Source organism: Palaemon carinicauda, chromosome 26, assembly GCF_036898095.1.
Source record: "Palaemon carinicauda isolate YSFRI2023 chromosome 26, ASM3689809v2, whole genome shotgun sequence".
Taxonomy (NCBI): domain Eukaryota; kingdom Metazoa; phylum Arthropoda; class Malacostraca; order Decapoda; family Palaemonidae; genus Palaemon; species Palaemon carinicauda.
This window is the reverse complement of record NC_090750.1, coordinates 105,094,205-105,112,876: the sequence shown is the minus strand read 5'-3', so window position 1 is coordinate 105,112,876 and position 18,672 is coordinate 105,094,205. Positions and strand designations below refer to the sequence as shown.

Here is an 18,672-nt window from a genome sequence, read left to right as displayed (position 1 = left end):
CGCTGTACTTCCTCGCTTGCCCATGATTGACAGTTCACAGACTGTGCAGCAGTACCATGATCTTGTGTCCGGCTCCGTCAGACGACTGGCTTTTAAGAGCTCCCACAAGTCGTCGCTGTCTGGAGATTTTCAAATGGACTATGGATCTGACCAAGGAACTGGGCCTCCTGGTCAATTTTGAGGAGTCTCAGCTCGTTCCATCCCAGACCATTGTCTCCTTGGGTATGGATCTTCAGAGTCGAGCTTTTCGGACTTTTCCGTCGGCCCCAAGGATCTTCCAAGCCCTAGAATGCATCCAGAGCATGCTGAGAAGGAACCGATGCTCAGTCAGGTAGTGGATGAGTCTAACAGGGACACTTTCATCGCTGGCCCTGTTCATCGTGTTAGGGAGACTCCACCTCCCCCCCCTTCAGTATCATCTAGCTGCTCACTGGATAAAGGACATGACGCTAGAGACGGTCTCAGTTCCTGTTTCCGAAGAGAGGAGGTCTTCTCTCGCGTGGTGTAAGAACAGCTTTCTTCTCAAGGAAGTCTACCCTTGGCTGTTCAGAAACACGACCGCCGTCTCCTCTCGGACGCATCAGACACGGGCTGGGGTGCGACTTTGGACGGACAAGAATGCTCGGGAACATGGAATCAGGAGCTAAGGACACTTCACATCTATTGCAAGGAGTTGTTGGCGGTTATTCTGGCCTTGATAAACTTCAAGTCCCTCCAGCTTAACAGAGTGGTGGAGGTGGACTCTGACAACACCACAGCCCTGGCTTACATCTTCAAGCAGGGAGGGACTCTTTCGTGGAAGTTGTTCTAGATCGCAAGGGACCTACTCATCTGGTCTAAAGATCGAAAGCTAACTGGTAACGAGGTTCATTCAGGGCGGTATGAATGTCATGGCAGATCACCTCAGACGGAAGGGTCAGGTCATCCCCACAGAGTGGACCCTTCTCAAGAATGTTTGCAACAGACTTTGGGCCCTGTGGGGTCAGCCAACCATTATCTGTTCACTACCTCGATAACCTAGAGACTCCTGTTGTATTGTTCTCCGATTCCAGACCCAGCAGCAGTTCACGTGGATGCTTTTCTGCTGGATTGGTTCCATCTCGACCTGTATGCATTCCCGCCGTTCTAGATTGTCAACAGGGTACTTCAGAAGTTCTCCTCTCACAAAGGGACACGGCTGACGTTGGTTGGCTCCGCTCTGGTCCGCGAGAGAATGGTTCTTAGAGGTACTGCAATGGCTGGTCGACATTCCCAGGACTCTTCCTCTAGGAGTGAACCTTCTAAGTCTACCTCACGTAAAGAAGGTACACCCAATCCTCCACGCTCTTCGTCTGACTGCCTTCAGACTTTCGAAAGACTCTCAAGAGCTAGGGGCTTTTCGAAGGAGGCAGACAGAGCGATTGCCAAAGCAAGGAGAACATCCACTCTCAGAATCTATCAGTCTCAAGGGGAAGTCTTCCGTAGCTGGTACAAGACCAATGCAGTTTCCTCAACCAGTACCACTGTAACCCAGATTGCTGACTTCCTGTTATATCTAAGGAAAGTAAGATCCCTTTCAGCTCCTACGATCAAGGGTTACAGAAGTATGTTGGCAGCGGTTTTCCGCCACAGAGGCTTGGATCTTTCCACCAACAAAGATCTACAGGACCTCCCTAGGTCTTTTGAGACCTCAAAGGAACGTCGGTTGTCCACTCCAGGCTGGAATCTAGACGTGGTCCTAAGGTTCCTTATGTCATCAAGATTTGAACCTCTCCAATCAGCCTCTTTTTAGGACCTCACATTAAAAACTCTTTTCCTCGTGTGCTTGACAACAGCTAAAAGAGTAAGTGAGATCCACGCCTTCAGCAGGATCATTGTTTTCACATCTGAAACGGCTACATGTTCCTTGCAGCTCGGTTTTTGCTAAACGAGCTTCCTTCACGTCCTTGGCCTAAGTCGTTCGAGATCCCAAGCCTGTCCAACTTGGTGGGGAATGATCTGAAGAGAGTACTTTGCCCAGTTAGAGCTCTTAGGTACTATCTAAAAAGGTCTTAACCTTTACAAGGACAATCAGAAGCCTTATAGTGTGCTATCAAGAAACCTTCTTTTCCAAGTTCTAAGAACTCAGTTTCTTACTATTCAGGCTTCTGATTAGAGAAAAACATTCTCATCTGAAGGAAGAAGACCTTGCTTTGCTGAAGGTAAGGACACATGAAGTGGGAGCTGTGGCTACTTCAGTGGCCTTCAAACAGAACCATTCTCTGCAGAGTGTTATGGATGCAACCTATTGGAGAAGCAAGTCAGTGTTCGCATCATTCTATCTCAAAGATGTCCAGTCTCTTTACGAGTACTGCTACACCCTGGGACCATTCGTAGCAACAAATGCAGTAGTAGGCGAGGGCTCAGCCACTACATTCCCATAATCCCATAACCTTTTAACCTTTCTCTTGAATACTTTTTATGGGTTGTACGGTCGGCTAAGAAGCCTTCCACATCCTTGTTGATTTGGCGGGTGGTCAATTCTTTCTTGAGAAGCGCCGAGGTTAAAGGTTGTGATGAGGTCCTTTAGTATGGGTTGCAGCCCTGTATACTTTAGCACCTTTGAGTTGATTCAGCCTCCCAAGAGGAACGCTGCGCTCAGTAAGGAAGACGATCTTATTAAAGGCAGAGTAACGGTTCAAGTCGACTTCCTTACCAGGTACTTATTATTTCATTGTTATTGTGGATAACTGATTATATGAAATACGGGATACTTAGCTATCCTTTAGTCTTGTACACTGGTTTTTCACCCACCCCCCTGGGTGTGAATCAGCTACATGATTATCGGGTAAGTTTAATATTGAAAAATGTTATTTTTATTAGTAAAATAAATTTTTGAATATACTTACCCGATAATCATGATTTAATCGACCCTCCCTTCCTCCCCATAGAGAACCAGTGGACCGAGGAATAATTGAGGAGGTGTCAACAAGAAGTACTTGAGTACCTGGCCACAGGTGGCGCTGGTAATTACACCCCCTTCTAGTATTGTGATAGCTGGCGTATCCCTCCATAGAATTCTGTCGGGCAACGGAGTTGACAGCTACATGATTATCGGGTAAGTATATTCAAAAATTTATTTTACTAATAAAAATAACATTTTAATAAACAATGGAATGAAAACTTTTGGTGTTAAATTACGCAGTGAATTTTATTCAGTGGAGAGTGCTTCGGTTCGGATCTGTCGTTATCCTAGTCTTAGACCTCTGTCAAGCTCCCGGGAGGGGAGAAGTTAAGTCGAACGACGAAAGGAATCGAGAGAGTAGCCAGGGGCTACAGTCTTTTTAGACCCGAATAGAAGTACTCTTGAGCGCAGAGCGCTCACCCTCGTTATAGATAAAGCGAGGTATTAGTTGTCAAATATTATAGGCGCTTTTCAGGCGCTGAGCTGAAAACAATATTAGATTCCTTCTGCGTATTTACGTTTCAAACAACAGCTCTCGTTGATGATGAAGTCTTATCGTCCAGCTGTTGACGGTGATCCTGGGTGTTAGCCTTCAGTGATAGACCCGTTGTCACACAGGCGGCCTGCTATCTCTGGGACCGACGTGATATCGCACAGGCGGTCTCCCAGTTTCACTGTTCAGCGGCAGGTCAATGTAGATTTGTCTCGGCACAGCTCTGTTTCACAACAACTATTAAAATAAGCAGACAGCCGATCGTTAGTTTAAGCTTGATGACTTTCGCCAAATGGCAGGCGCGAGGCGCAAGCGGAGCCTGAGCGGAAGCGAGACGAGGCTCAGAAGTTAACTAATGAAGGCGGTGAGTGTAGCGCCTGCGCCAGACAAGCGCCAAGCGCCAGCGTGATGATCCATGCCAGTCGAGTCATGAGTGGGCAGAGCGCCAGCGCGACCAGCGGCGGTAGCGCTAATATCACGTGTGCGCGGCACACCAGGACGAGGCGAAGCGCCAGCGCCAGCTGGATTTATTCTGTTATAAATCAATCGTGACAGATAACCAAGGCAAGTGGCTGTCAATTGGATGTGGATATGGAACAGCGCAAGTGCGTCCATGTTACCACTGATGCGCCTACTTAGCTCCAATCTCTGATTTGTTAGAGGTAGACCCAGATGAGGTTCTCTCTCACAAGGATCAATTCGGTGGACTTGAATAAATCTAGGCTTCTCGGAATTTTTTTTTCCAGACTGTTTTACACCAGTTACTCCACTATCTTCCCCTTATGAGTTTACCTTAAGTAAGGCAGTGGAGACTTCCTTCTATACATAAAAGGTGATTTCCTGCTCTAAGAGAGTATTGAAGTTAATAAGAGCATGTATGGATTTAAGGAAAGCTCTGGGCAGGACATGCTTCGCTTTCCCACCAGACTAGTTAAATTCTAAGTCGAACGTTTGGTATGAGACGCGGGAGGTCTTGGGTTTGGGAGTGCCGGCGCCTGCGCAGGGAGACTTCTCAAACCTGGTAGATTCTTCCCGTCTCCTGGCCATGAGAAGGAATAGACTGTAGTGGTCAATGTCGAAGTTTGACCAGCTCTTGAAAGGATAGTTCAGAGAGTGGGACTATTTAATTTACTTGAGTGGTCACTGGGAGTCTTAAGCAGAAGAGTAACTGAGATAAAGGACACAGACACAAGTAGTCTTATCCAACTTATGTCTTGTATGGAGGAGGCAGTCAGGGATGGTTCTAAAGAGCTGGCTGCTTTACTTACTGCAGGAGTTATAAAGAAAAGAGCTACTTTGTGTTTCTTCTTTTCTGAGGGTATCACTCCATGTTAGAGATCGGAGTTGCTTTTGCGCCCATATCTTCGGCTCCTTTTCCGCAGGATTTAGTTAAGGGAGTGCCTGCAAATTGGGCTCAGAAGACTACTCAAACTTTGGTTACTAAAACAGTCAGTAAGGTTTTACCTACGCCCTTCTCTTCTCTTAGAACTAAGGAGGGGACATCATATTCTCATTCTGCCCAACCTTTTCGAGGTAAACCAATAGGCAGAAGTACTTTCAAACCAGAGGCAAGGAAGCAAAGGTAAAGAGGAGTCAAGCCCAGTCGAGGCAGGGTTTGACTGCTCTCCCCTTCAAGCAGCAGTGGGAGCCAGGTGAAACAACTTCTGGCAGCCCTGGTAGAAGAACAGAGCGGACCCTTGGTCCGTACGTCGTCTATTTAATCAGAGCGCAGCTTCAATCGACTGACGTTTGATGTTCTTCCTGTCTACTAGACTAGGAAGTTAATCGCCAGGTAGGCACGCGAACAGAACTTGCTCTGCCAGCAGGTGTGTTGCGATTCTTAAATGGGAAGCAATCGAGTGTGTCTTTTCTTCCACGAGAGGAGCGGAAGTCAGAAGAGTTATATTTAATCCTGGCTCTTCCTCTGGAATCTGAAGCACAGTCAGGGAAGACAGAGTTGGTCCTCTTAGAAGGTCGCAGAACCTAGACTTGGTCATCAACAATCAATACGTCCGAGACCTTTCAGGAGTCACATGTTTTCTAGTAATTTTTCTCTCAGTTACTGATGTTTACTGAAAGTTTTTCTGTTGAAAAAAGGCGACGTGTTAGCGGCAAAAGCGCGCAAGACGTATAATTCTTCGAGAGAAGAGGTGCTCAGTTTGCTTCTGTTTACACTTCCTCTCTGCCCCCAGTTTGAGGAATTGTTTAGTACTTTCTTCTGGGGTCGGGTGACTACTCTTAACGATATCTCATAGCATGGGATACGTTCAGGTCACGCACTAGGCGCACTGGGAATGTCATAGGGACTCTCCCAGGTCGCTCTCGGGGCTGCGGTTGATGATCCCTTCTAACCTTCGCTCACGCTTGAGGTGGCACACAAGCTGCCCCGCGAGTGTAGGGTTGGTCTGAGCTAAAGGAGGTCAATTTCCTCTCTTTTTAGCGTTTACGATTTCTGGGGGGAAAAATGTTTTCTCCTTAAAGAGTGAGGACTACCACTAGATCAAAGGTATGGTTTTCCTTTAGGATCATATAGCATAGTTCTCCGATGCTCAGCAGCGTCTCCTCGCAAAGATAGGCTCTTGTGTCGGGAGGCGGTAGAGCAGATGCTTGTAGCGGCTCAGACGCGCATGCATGCTTAGACCCTGACAGTCAAAGTTGATCCTTTCAATTAGTTGTCCCATCCTCGCGGTCGGCGGGATACGCGTCTCCACTCATGCGGACGCATACTACACGCGAGCATCTCTCGACAAACAGGGCAACCTGAGATTCTAAGCAACCTAGACGCATATTCCAGCTTGGGCGTATACTGGATAAGGTCAGTCGGGTTTTTCCGCATCATGTTAGACTAACAGTTGCTCTGGTGTGCCACTGACCGGACACGATACTGTTGTCCCCGGGCGGCATGCTGTAGATTTACAGCAGGCGAGTCGTACACAGAGCGCTGTATCCACTCGACAAGGCGATCGCATATAGCACGCTAGCACCCTGCGGGGATGCAAGCACAGGCGACATTTTAGTCGCATATTAGACATATACAGTCTAGTCGTTGGCTCACAGCAGTATGGACAGACTGTCGTCTTGTCTTCGCGTTGCTCTCACCTCACAGCTAACGCTTTCTTGCGTCAAACTTTGACTTCGTGTGTTGAACATTTGTTGGTGCACATGATCAGGTCTTAACTTCACAGCATGAGGTTTATGTGGTTGATGCTCCTTTTCAGCAGGCCTAGCTTCAGTATTGGTGTCTTGCGACTGATATGGATGCATGTTGGGAGGAGGTCTAAATCTTGTCTCTCTCTCTCTCTCACGACTTGATGAGCATATACTGCAGGCTGGAACCATACTGGTCCCAGACTGGGCTCATGCTGGGTGTTTACTGGAAGCATGTCATCACTCCGTTTTTTCCTGTGTCAGGATCACGAACGCTTTATTTTTTAAACCATCAAGCTTTAGGTATAGCTGCCTCCAATATTTTCGAAGACCCCTATGATCAAGAGGCTGTTCGAAAGAGACAGCTGAGACTATCTCTGGTACAAGGACCGTTGCCTCAAGGTTTTACAACCCAATTAGGGTGTTTTATGGAGTAGTGTAGAGCTAAAGGGCTCTTCATTTGGTAACTCTGAGACAAGTGCCCTGTTTCTCCTCAGACCTTGGAGGGAAAACACATTTTTTCCTCCTCGACCATCAAGGGAGTATGCGGACAGTTGTCTGCAGACGCAGAAGATTGCATCTATCAAATAAAGACCTTATAGATCTTCTCAGATCATTAAGATAATTTAGAAGGGTCAGCAAGATGCTCCAGTCAAAATTTAGAATTCGTTTCTGGAATTTCGCGGTAGCGACAGATCCGAGCCTTTACACTTGGTTTCATTTTAAAGCCTAACTTTGGAGACTTTCTAAATAAGTCTACTATAGTTGAGAGCCAGTGAAGTTCAATCTTTTAGCAAGAACATAGACTTCACAATGGTTAAGCCACAGGCTCCTTGCATCCTGGATTCTTGATCATGAACAAACGTCCTTCTCATCCATGGGCTAAATCTTTCGGGATCTTTATCCTCTCAGATTTTGTTTGTGAAGGGCTATGAAGAATATTTTACCCGGTTAAAACGATGGAGTTTTATCGGGTCAGGACCAAAGAGGTTAAGAGCCTATTCATGACTCTTTGGTGCGCGGTCAAGAAGCCTGCGCTATCTAAGTCTAAAACGCTCTATCGTCTTTTATAGACTTTAATGACAAGAGTTCTTTCAGACTGTTGGGTAGCAGATCGTAACATGTCGAAAGGGTAAAGACTCATGAAGTTAGAGCTATAAGAGCTTCTGTAACTTTTAAACTAATCTATTCTCTGCAAAGCATCGCGTATACAGCCTTGTGAAGGGGTATTCCTGTATTCGCCTTACTTTTCTTAGATCGTATTCAGTCTCTTTATGAGGACGTCTACGTTTTGGGTTCACTCGTAATAACGAGTGAAGTAGTGGGTGAGACATTCACCACTACTTTTCCCTATATTCCTAGTACCCCTGTCCTTCTCTTGGAACTGTTATATAGGTTTTTATGATTGTACGTGAAGATTGGTCGACAATCCTCCGCAATCTTTGACCTGGTCAGGTGGTCATTTTGTTCCTAGAGAGTGCCCGGAACAAGGGTATTGGTTGAGGTCCTGTCATGTTATGGGTTATTGAACCGTTTGACAGCTCCTAGAGATCATCAGCCCCCTGGGTGGACCGCTGGATCTTGTAAGGATAGCAGACAAAATGAGGCAGAGCATTACTGTCGGCTTCCTTATCAGGTGAGAACCTCTTAAGTAGTTTGTGTAACGCTTAAGTGAATTTCCAATTATGTAGCTGTCTCTGACCCACCACCAAGGGTGTCAATCAGCCATTCTTATATAACCAGCGGGTAAGTTTTATATTTAAAAATGATATTTTCATAATAAAATAAATTTTTGAATATACTTAACCGCTGGTTATATAAGTTAAAAACCCACCCTCCTCCCCTCTAGAGACCATGGGGCATGGAAAATCTGAAGAAGTGGGTATAGTTCTACCTGTTGTACCGAGAGGGCACTAGTGTACACCTGGCATATCTGCGATAGCCACGCGGGAGTTTTGAATTTCCTACCGGGGCGTCAGGGACGCTAGCCATTCTTATATAACCAGCGGGTAAGTATATTCAAAAATTTATTTTATTATGAAAATATCATGTTTAGACTTTAAGCAGATGGTTAAGAGCACTCATAACTCATCTTGCAACTTTAAGATGTAGTAGCTTATCTTATAGGAAAAAAAATTGGTATCATGAAACCTCTTTATTTTATGTCTATGAATGTATGGAAATACAGGTTGTTTTGTTAACCCTTTTACCCCCAAAGGACGTACTGGTACGTTTCACAAAAGCCATCCCTTTACCCCCATGGACGTACCGGTACGTCCTTGCAAAAAAATGCTTTAAAATTTTTTTTTTTCATATTTTTGATATTTTTTTGAAAAAAAAATCAGGCATTTTCCAAGAGAATGAGACCAACCTGACCTTTCTATGACAAAAATTAAGGCTGATAGAGCCATTTAAAAAAAATATACAGCAAAATGTGCTGGGAAAAAAATAACCCCCTGGGGGTTAAGGGTTGGAAATTTCCAAAGAGCCTGGGGGTAAAAGGGTTAATGCAAAGGGCCTCGGTTGGATTTTGCCAGTCGTCTCTATCTTGAGCTTTTAATCATTACTTCTCCTTTCATCATCTCCTATTTCACGTTTCATAACCCTCAGCCAAGTAGGCCTGGGTCTTCCAACTCTTCAAACTTGTATCTCATAGTAATTCTAATTGTTCATCAAAAGGGTTAACCCTATACAGTAGGTATTCTAGAAATTTCATTCCAGGTATTACCAGATTGTGGAATGAACTTTCTGATCTGGCAGTTGATTCTGTGAACTTCAGAAGTTCAAACTTACAGCGAAGATTTTTATGATGAAGAGATTAACAAGTTTTTCTTCAGAGTTTATAAATGACAGATATATTTTAATGTTGCTACTGATTTTAAGAAAATATTTCTTATTCATTACTTCTCATACATAGTTTATTTCCTTATTTCCTTTCTTTCTTGTTATTTTCCCTGTTGAAGCCCTTGGGCTTGCAGCAGCATTCTGCTTTTCCAACTGTGGTTGTAGCTTTGCTAGAAATGATAATAATAACTGAAGGGTTTTTTCCCCAGTTGCATTTGGGTACTGAAGGGTCTGACAAACTCCAGCACTTTCCCTAAATTCATAAATACAATCTAATTCTTGGAAGGTTTATCATGCAGTGTGCGCTGCTTGTAAGTGGTAGCCCTCTGGGCGACGTGATTTAATTAAAAATTCAATTCATCCTTTTTCAAACCTTGTTTTATTAGTAAATGTTATAACCAACCTTAAAAGTAGGTTCTCTTGTTCTCCTGTTATTTTTAGGAAGTGTTCTTCATTGATTCTTTTACCAACTGTGTATTATAAAGTCTGAATGCCAGTCTTACGTTTTAGTAATATGAATGTCCCCTTATATTTTTACTGTAGTAAATCTTCTCGCCATACTTTTCACCAGTTATTTTTAGGAAGTGTTCTTCATTAATTCTCTAGTACTGTACAATATACAATATGTCATATGAAAATTATTGGAGGATTATAGCCTTAGGATTGGAATATGCTTGCAATGCTGGATGCTTTTTTACATGATTATTATTATTATTATTACTAGCCAAGCTACAACCCTAATTGGAAAAGCAAGAGGCTATAAGCCCAAGGGCTCCAATGGAGAAATAGCCCAGTGAGGAAAGGAAATAAGGAAATAAATAGATGATGAGAAAAAATTAACAGTAAATCATTCAAAAAACTGTAACAACGTCATAATAGATATGTCATATATAAACTATAAAAAGACTCATGTCAGTCTGGTCAACATAAAAACATTTGCTCCAACTTTGAACTTTTGAAGTTTTAATAGTTTAACATTTGGGAATATAAAGAGCTTGATTTATAGAATTATGATGGGTTTGTAATACAGTGTTTTTTGGATTGGCAGCCATGAGTTAATATTTTATTAAGACTTGTTTCAAAATTTTGATAATTCCTTCCATGCTATAAATAGTATTGTTGTTTTGGTAATTTTATATTTCACAGCACTACGTTCGAAACTTGACATTAGGGAATCATTAGCCGTTACGTGTTGAGTTGAATTTGTAAGCATTTCATGCCATTGTTTTTTTTCAATATTAAACTTACCCGATAATCATGTAGCTGTCAACTCCGTTGCCCGACAGAATTCTATGGAGGGATACGCCAGCTATCACAATACTAGAAGGGGGTGTATTTACCAGCGCCACCTGTGGCCAGGTACTCAAGTACTTCTTGTTGACACCTCCTCAATTATTCCTCTGTCGTGCTTCCGGCAAGACGTTCTGGGATACGCTTATGTTCTTGGAGTATTTTCACGACTTTGGTGAAGTATTTCTCTTTGATTTCGGCTGTCGCTTTACTGGAAAACTTCTATATTAGCTTAGTTAGCTTTTGGAATTAATTTGATTAATATTGGTGACGAGAGAGTATGAACTCTCGTTCACCTTTCAATGGCCGACCCTTCCCTTAGACGGAAGTGTTGGTGTCTAAGAGAGTATAGACTCTCTTTCTTAATTTTGCTTAACAAAGTTATAGATTTATTTTATATCTCTCCGCCTCTTATAGGCCTCTTCGATTAACTTCCTTTTATTATAAACTCATTAAAATTAATTTTTTATATTTGTTTATATTCGACCTTCCTAATAATAGGCGGTCTTTTACCGAAGTTAATAAACTTTGAGCCCGTCATTTCGGTTTTACCTGTTAACATATTATGCTATTTCCGCCACAGAGTTTGAAAGATTTTCTTTGACAGTCTCGTACTGTTTTCAAAGCTGAACTAACGTTTTGTTTTGTCTCTGCAGTTGTTGACGTTCAGAACGTTCAACTTGCACTCTATCGTTACGATAGAGAAAGAATGTTCACGGTTTCACGTTGCAGTAAGAGTAACCGTGTCTAGCGTTTTGTTCATTCTTTCTTAACTTAATGGTTTTGATCCTAATAAAGGAACTTTTCATTTTTTTTTTTTCCTTTACAATAATATGTTTTAACGATATATATGATTGGGCTCTTCTCTCAGGTCCTAAGTCAAGAGAGAGAGAGAGAGAGAGATAGAGACGGAGGGAGAAAGAGGATAAACGTTTCATTCAAGCCTGCCAGGCGTACGAGTAACGTCATTATCGATTTTTGCTCTTCTCCCTAGTCTCTTTAGGGGAAGAAACTAAACGTTTCTAGAGTGATCTAGTGTTTAGTCTCTTTCCAACCACTGATTTATCTTTCATTAGATTTTTCTGTTACATTGTAATTCTGTTTTCGCAATTACTAACTTTGAGAAAGGATAGAATTGCATATTTCAGGTACAAACCACTTAAAGTTTCGAGTTCAGTGAAATAAGTGCAAACAGAAATCAAAGTGATAAGTGATTAGTGCTTGAGGGTACTTTTGTGCGCGCCAGTTGTCCTCCCAGTCCGGGACCTCTTGCAAGCTCCCAAGCCCAGGGGAGAAGCAATGTCGAAGGGCATAAGGGTTCAGCAGGCCTTGATCGGCGCACAGAAGTATTCTCGGTGGTTGTGGGCGTGTCTTACCGAGACCGTCACTCCCACCCGCAGACGATTGAGCCCTTATTTTGCTCGTCTGCAGAAGAGATTAGGGGAGAAAATAAAGGCAGAGTAACGCTGGTCTCAGGTCTCAAGACTTCTTAAACGTTTAGTCCAGACCTATGCCAGACGTACGAAGTTAAAGTTCACAACCCGAATGCAGTCGTTGGGTTAGCTCTGACTCTCCTAAGTCATCAGTTGATTACACTCCGACTTAGAGGAGTAAGGTTCTGCCACAACAGATCTCTGCTGTTAAGGCTTTACCTCAGCAGAACTTAGTGTCTACCGACCCCAAGTTAACTCTACTGCAGTCCATACAGTCACAACTTTCGGTCTTGATGCGTGAGTGTCGGGCTGAGAGTGTTGCACCGCCTGCACTCCCTCCACCTGTTCTCGCTGCACCTGTGCTCGCCCAGCCTGCACCTGCTCCGCCTGGTCGCAGCACCATCTGCCAGGCGTACGATGTTGTGAACTCTACTACAGTCCATGCAAGCACAGTTTTCGGACTTGATGAGTGAGTGTCGGGCTGAGAGTGTTGCTCCACCGCCTCCGCCTACACTCCCTCCTCCTACACTCGCTCCGCCTGATCACAGTACCATCTGCCAGGCGTATGATGTTGTGGACTCTACTACAGTCCATGCAAGCACAGCTTTCGGACTTGATGCGTGAGTGTCGTGCTGAGAGTGTTGCACCTCCTGCACCTGTGGTGCACCAACCTCCTGCACCCGTTCAGCCTGTGCTGCACCCGCCTGAACCGGTGGTGCACCAACCTCCTGCACCCGTTCAGCCTGTGCTGCACCCGCCTGCACCGGTGGTGCACCAACCTCCTGCACCCGTTCAGCCTATGCTGCACCCGCCTGCACCGGTGGTGCACCAACCTCCTGCACCCGTTCAGCCTGTGCTGCACCCGCCTGCACTCGCTGCACCCAGTCGCAGCTCCATCTGCCAGGCGTACGATGTTGAACCACTTTCGGAGTTTGCTGTTCACAGTGTTGTTCAGCCTCAGCCTTCTTTAAGGCAACCCTTGCTTTGGGATCAGGAGAGTTACACTCTTCCTCCTCCTCCCCTTGCTGCTCCTCCAGTGGTGCAACTCTCGGTTGGGGTACAACAACCTCTCCCCTCCGTGAGTCTGTCTGCTCAACCAGCGCTGCACCGAGTTCAACCCTCATCTAGGCAAGCTCTTCTACACCATGCACTTGCGCCTCAGGAGCCTCAGCTTGCTAGAACTTTACCTTGTTCTGCGCAGCCTCAACCTTCTCATGCTCCACTCATCTCTCAGGAACAGGAACGGACTACTCCGCCTCCGTCCTCCGCTCAGCTGGTACAATCCTTGGGTGCAACTCTTGCTAGGAGTCAACCTCCTTCACCCTTGCACCTGCCTTCTGCTCCGTCTGTTGTTCAGCCTATGCAGTCTGAACCTCAGGTTTTCCCTCAAGTTGAGGAAACCTCTGTTGTTGTTCCAGCTCGTTCTGACTCTGCTGTTCAGCATACCATGGTTTAAACCCCATGCAAGCATGCATTAAGCACTCTAGCACTGGTCATGGAATTTCTGAGAAATGTTAAACGCCATGCACACGCTCTGCTTTCCTTCATGCTCTGCATACCTTACCGCATGCTTCTCAACACATCTTGGGTTGTTGCCAACTCACTAGACTGTCAAGCAGTTTCATAACGTTGCCTTCTAGTCTGCTGCTTTGCACCAGTGAACCCTCACTCAGAGAACTTAGCTTTTCTAGGATAAGGTCCCTGTAGATGAGAAAGTTCTTTTCTCCCTCCTTCTGATATTCCCTTGAGGACTCTGTCATTTGGAGGGAGCCTTTAGCTGCATAACCTCTTATGGATTTTTATTTAAGCATAACATGCTTACAGGGAAGGTAATGGTTACACTTCAGCCGCTAATCCCGTCTGTTACCACACCTGCTCCCATAGACCTTGAGCTGTGTTGCATGACATGCAGTCCAAGCTTAGTCCTTGTTAGAGGATTTTTTGTTTACGGAGTCAATGTGTCACGGGGAAGACGTTCAACAACCAACAGAAGGGACTTGTTGTGACGCAGTGGGCAACCTCAGCAACCCGTTAAGGAGTTGTCTGTACGACCCAGACAGTCTAGACAGATTCGGGTTGTCACTGTACTTCCTCGCTTGCCCATGATTGACAGTTTACAGACTGTGCAGCAGTATCATGATCTTGTGTCCGGCTCCGTCAGACGACTGGCTTTTAAGAGCTCCCTCAAGTCGTCGCTGTCTGGAGATTTTCAAATGGACTATGGATCTGACCAAGGAACTGGGCCTCCTGGTCAATTTTGAGGAGTCTCAGCTCGTTCCATCCCAGACCATTGTCTCCTTGGGTATGGATCTTCAGAGTCGAGCTTTTCGGACTTGTCCGTCGGCCCCAAGGATCTTCCAAGCCCTAAAATGCATCCAGAGCATGCTGAGAAGGAACCGATGCTTAGTCAGGCAGTGGATGAGTCTAACAGGGACACTTTCATCGCTGGCCCTGTTCATCGAGTTAGGGAGACTCCACCTCCGCCCCCTTCAGTATCATCTAGCTGCTCACTGGATAAAGGACATGACGCTAGAGACGGGCTCAGTTCCTGTTTCCGAAGAGATGAGGTCTACTCTAACGTGGTGGAAGAACAGCATTCTTCTCAAGGAAGGTCTACCATTGGCTGTTCAGTCCTCCACCACCGTCTCTTCTCGGACGCATCGGACACGGGCTGGGGTGCGACACTGGACGGACAGGAATGCTCGGGAACATGGAATCAGGAGCAAAGGACACTTCACATCTATTGCAAGGAGTTGTTGGCAGTTCATTTGGCCTTGATAAACTTCAAGTCCCTCCAGCTTAACAAGGTGGTGGAGGTGAACTCCGACTACACCACAGCCTTGGCTTACATCTCCAAGCAGGGAGGGACTCATTCGAGGAAGTTGTTCGAGATCGCAAGGGACCTCCTCATTTGGTCAAAAGATCGAAAGCTCACGCTGGTAACGAGGCTCATTCAGGGCGATATGAATGTCATGGCAGATCGCCTCAGCCGGAAGGGTCAGGTCTTCCCCACAGAGTGGACCCTTCACAAGAATGTTTGCAGCAGACTTTGGGCCCTGTGGGATCAGCCAACCTTAGATCTATTCGCTACCTCGATGACCAAGAGGCTCCTCTTGTATTGTTCTCCGATTCCAGACCCAGCAGCAGTTCGCGTGGATGCCTTTCTGCTGGATTGGTCCCATCTCAACCTGTATGCATTCCCGCCGTTCAAGATTGTCAACAGGGTACTTCAGAAGTTCGCCTCTCACAAAGGGACACGGCTGACGTTGGTTGCTCCCCTCTGGCCCGCGAGAGAATGTTTCACTGAGGTACTGCAATGGCTGGTCGACGTTCCCAGGACTCTTCCTCCTAGAGTGGACCTTCTGCGTCAACCTCACGTAAAGAAGGTACTCCCAACCTCCACGCTCTTTGTCTGACTGCCTTCAGACTATCGAAAGACTCTCAAGAGCTAGAGGCTTTTCGAAGGAGGCAGCCAGAGCGATTGCCAGAGCAAGGACGACATCCACTCTCAGAGTCTATCAGTCTTTATGGGAAGTCTTCCGAAGCTGGTGCAAGGCCAATGCAGTTTTCCTCAACCAGTACCAATGTAACCCAGATTGCTGACTTCCTGTTACATCTAAGGAACGTAAGCTCCCTATCAGCTCCTACGATCAAGGGTTACAGAAGTTTGTTGGCAGCGGTTTTCCGCCACAGAGGCTTGGATCTTTCCTCCAACAAAGATCTACAGGACCTCCTTAGGTCTTTTGAGACCTCAAAGGAACGTCGGTTGTCCACTCCAGGCTGGAATCTAGACGTGGTCCTAAGGTTCCTAATGTCATCAGGATTTGAACCGCTCCAATCAGCCTCTTTTAAGGACCTCACATTAAAAAACTCTTTTCCTCGTGTGCTTAGCAACAGGTAAAAGAGTAAGTGAGATCCACGCCTTCAGCAGGAACATAGGTTTCACATCTGAAACGGCTACATGTTCCTTACAGCTCGGTTTTTTGGCTAAAAACGAGCTTCCTTCCCGTCCTTGGCCTAAGTCGTTCGAGTTCCCAAGCCTGTCCAACATGGTGGGGAACGAACTGGAGAGAGTACTTTGCCCAGTTAAAGCTCTTAAGTACTATCTAAAGGTCAAAACCATTACGAGGACAATCAGAAGCCTTATGGTGTGCTATCAAGAAGCCTTCTCTACCAATGTCTAAGAACTCAGTTTCTTACTACATCAGGCTTCTGATTAGAGAAGCAAATTCTCATCTGAAGGAAGAAGACCTTGCTTTGCTGAAGGTAAGGACACATGAAGTGAGAGCTGTGGCTACTTCAGTGGCCTTCAAACAGAACCGTTCTCTGCAGAGTGTTATGGATGCAACCTATTGGAGAAACAAGTCAGTGTTCGCATCATTCTATCTCAAAGATGTCCAGTCTCTTTACGAGTACTGCTACACCCTGGGTCTATTCGTAGCAACGAATGCAGTAGTAGGCGAGGGCTCAGCCACTACATTCCCATAATCCCATAACTTTTTAACCTTTCTCTTGAATACTTTTTATGGGTTGTACGGTCGGCTAAGAAGCCTTCCACATCCTTGTTGATTTGGCGGGTGGTCAATTCTTTCTTGAGAAGCGCCAAGGTTAAAGGTTGTGATGAGGTCCTTTAGTATGGGTTGCAGCCCTGTATACTTTAGCACCTTTGAGTTGATTCAGCCTCCCAAGAGGAACGCTGCGCTCAGTAAGGAAGACGATCTTATTAAAGGCAGAGTAACGGTTCAAGTCGACTTCCTTACCAGGTACTTATTATTTCATTGTTATTGTGGATAACTGATTATATGAAATATGGGATACTTAGCTATCCTTTAATCTTGTACACTGGTTTTCACCCACCCCCCTGGGTGTGAATCAGCTACATGATTATCGGGTAAGTTTAATATTGAAAAATGTTATTTTTATTAATAAAATAAATTTTTGAATATACTTACCCGATAATCATGATTTAATCGACCCTCCCTTCCTCCCCATAGAGAACCAGTGGACCGAGGAATAATTGAGGAGGTGTCAACAAGAAGTACTTGAGTACCTGGCCACAGGTGGCGCTGGTAAATACACCCCCTTCTAGTATTGTGATAGCTGGCGTATCCCTCCATAGAATTCTGTCGGGCAACGGAGTTGACAGCTACATGATTATCGGGTAAGTATATTCAAAAATTTATTTTATTAATAAAAATAACATTTTTCAGGGCCACAAGAAGCACGACAAGGGATTCAACCTTGAATCCTCCAAACGGCGGAACCGCTGCGATTTCTTTTCGGATGTCCCCGAAAAGATGGAATCCGATGATGAAGGGGGCCCAGTTGCAGGTCTAAGCCACACTACAGATTAATATTTCCGGGCCTTTATATTAAACTAACGACATATAGGTACAGTCTAAAGGTAATTTACAAAATATATCTTCTGTTAAAAGAATAAAGAATTTAGAGTTTGTATAGTGTACTTTCAAAGTCCTCTAACATCACTCGGGACGAGAACCGTCATCAGTAAACTACTTGGGCGATCATTACGTCTTAACTGCAATATATTTTCCATAGCATTTGATGTTCAGTTGCTGATCGTTTATGGGGAAATTTCAGCGGTTTTCATAAAGTAGGACCAGCCATCTATTTATGAAACATACCAGGTCAAAGTTGGAGCATTTGTTGTAATTTTTTTCTTATCATAAAAGTACTATTTATTGATTTACATTCTTTTCGTAATTATTCCATTACCAAAATACAGATGTGAACTTAGTTTTTTTTTACAAAATTATAAATCAATATACTGTAATTAATAATCACTTAAGAAAAATGATAAAATATACAATAAGTATCTGAGTTCTAAAGGTCTTTCATGAGATTGCATTCAAACTTTTCTTTATTCTTGAGTTTATCTTTTGGAAAGTTGACTCTTAAAATGTGTTCTTTGCAGAGGATGTGATTTTTTTTTTCTTTTTTTTCAAATTATTGTGGATCCATCATAATCAAGATCCCTCCGTACGTTCTCCAAGCAATATTAGGTTTGTTATGGACTCTCCTGTTGATTTCAGCCAAAGCAAATCACTTGGTTGTAAGGTTTATAAAATTGCGGGTGGAGTAAATGGAAATATTTTGTCTGCATTTTACATGTATATACAGTATTTCAGTCTTTGTGTTCTGTATAATGAAATCTTGTGTATCGGCATAGAGTTAAGCTTAAAATTTCTTCCAAATTGAGTACTTTGAAGTTTATATTACTTGTGCTTGTCTGTTTAACAGACCATGATCTGCTTGGTCAATGTCCTATTGGTAAGTCTTATTGTCACTGTAAAAATGAGCATTGCTCAACTTCAATAATTTGTAAGTAGGAGGTTTGAACTGGATATATTTTAAAAATGCCAAACACAGACTGTAAGTTGTGGAAGGATCATCCTAATCGGGTAGTTGAATCGATGGAACTTTTAACCCTTTTACCCCCAAAGGATGTACTGGTACGTTTCACAAAACTCATCCCTTTACCCCCATGGACGTACCGGTATGTCCTTGCAAAAAAATGCTAT

The 18,672-nt window shown here is 44.4% G+C and overlaps 1 protein-coding gene across 1 annotated transcript in view; it reads left to right on the top strand.

Moving 5' to 3' along the window:
- LOC137619757 (zinc finger protein 91-like) overlaps positions 1–17,889 on the top strand; it is a 152,327-nt gene extending 134,438 nt beyond the window's left edge. The window contains exon 4 of the transcript XR_011039976.1: positions 17,341–17,889. The gene's annotated coding sequence lies outside the window, so the exon portion shown is untranslated. The remainder of the gene's footprint in view (positions 1–17,340) is intronic.
- The last annotated feature ends 783 nt before the right edge of the window (positions 17,890–18,672 follow it).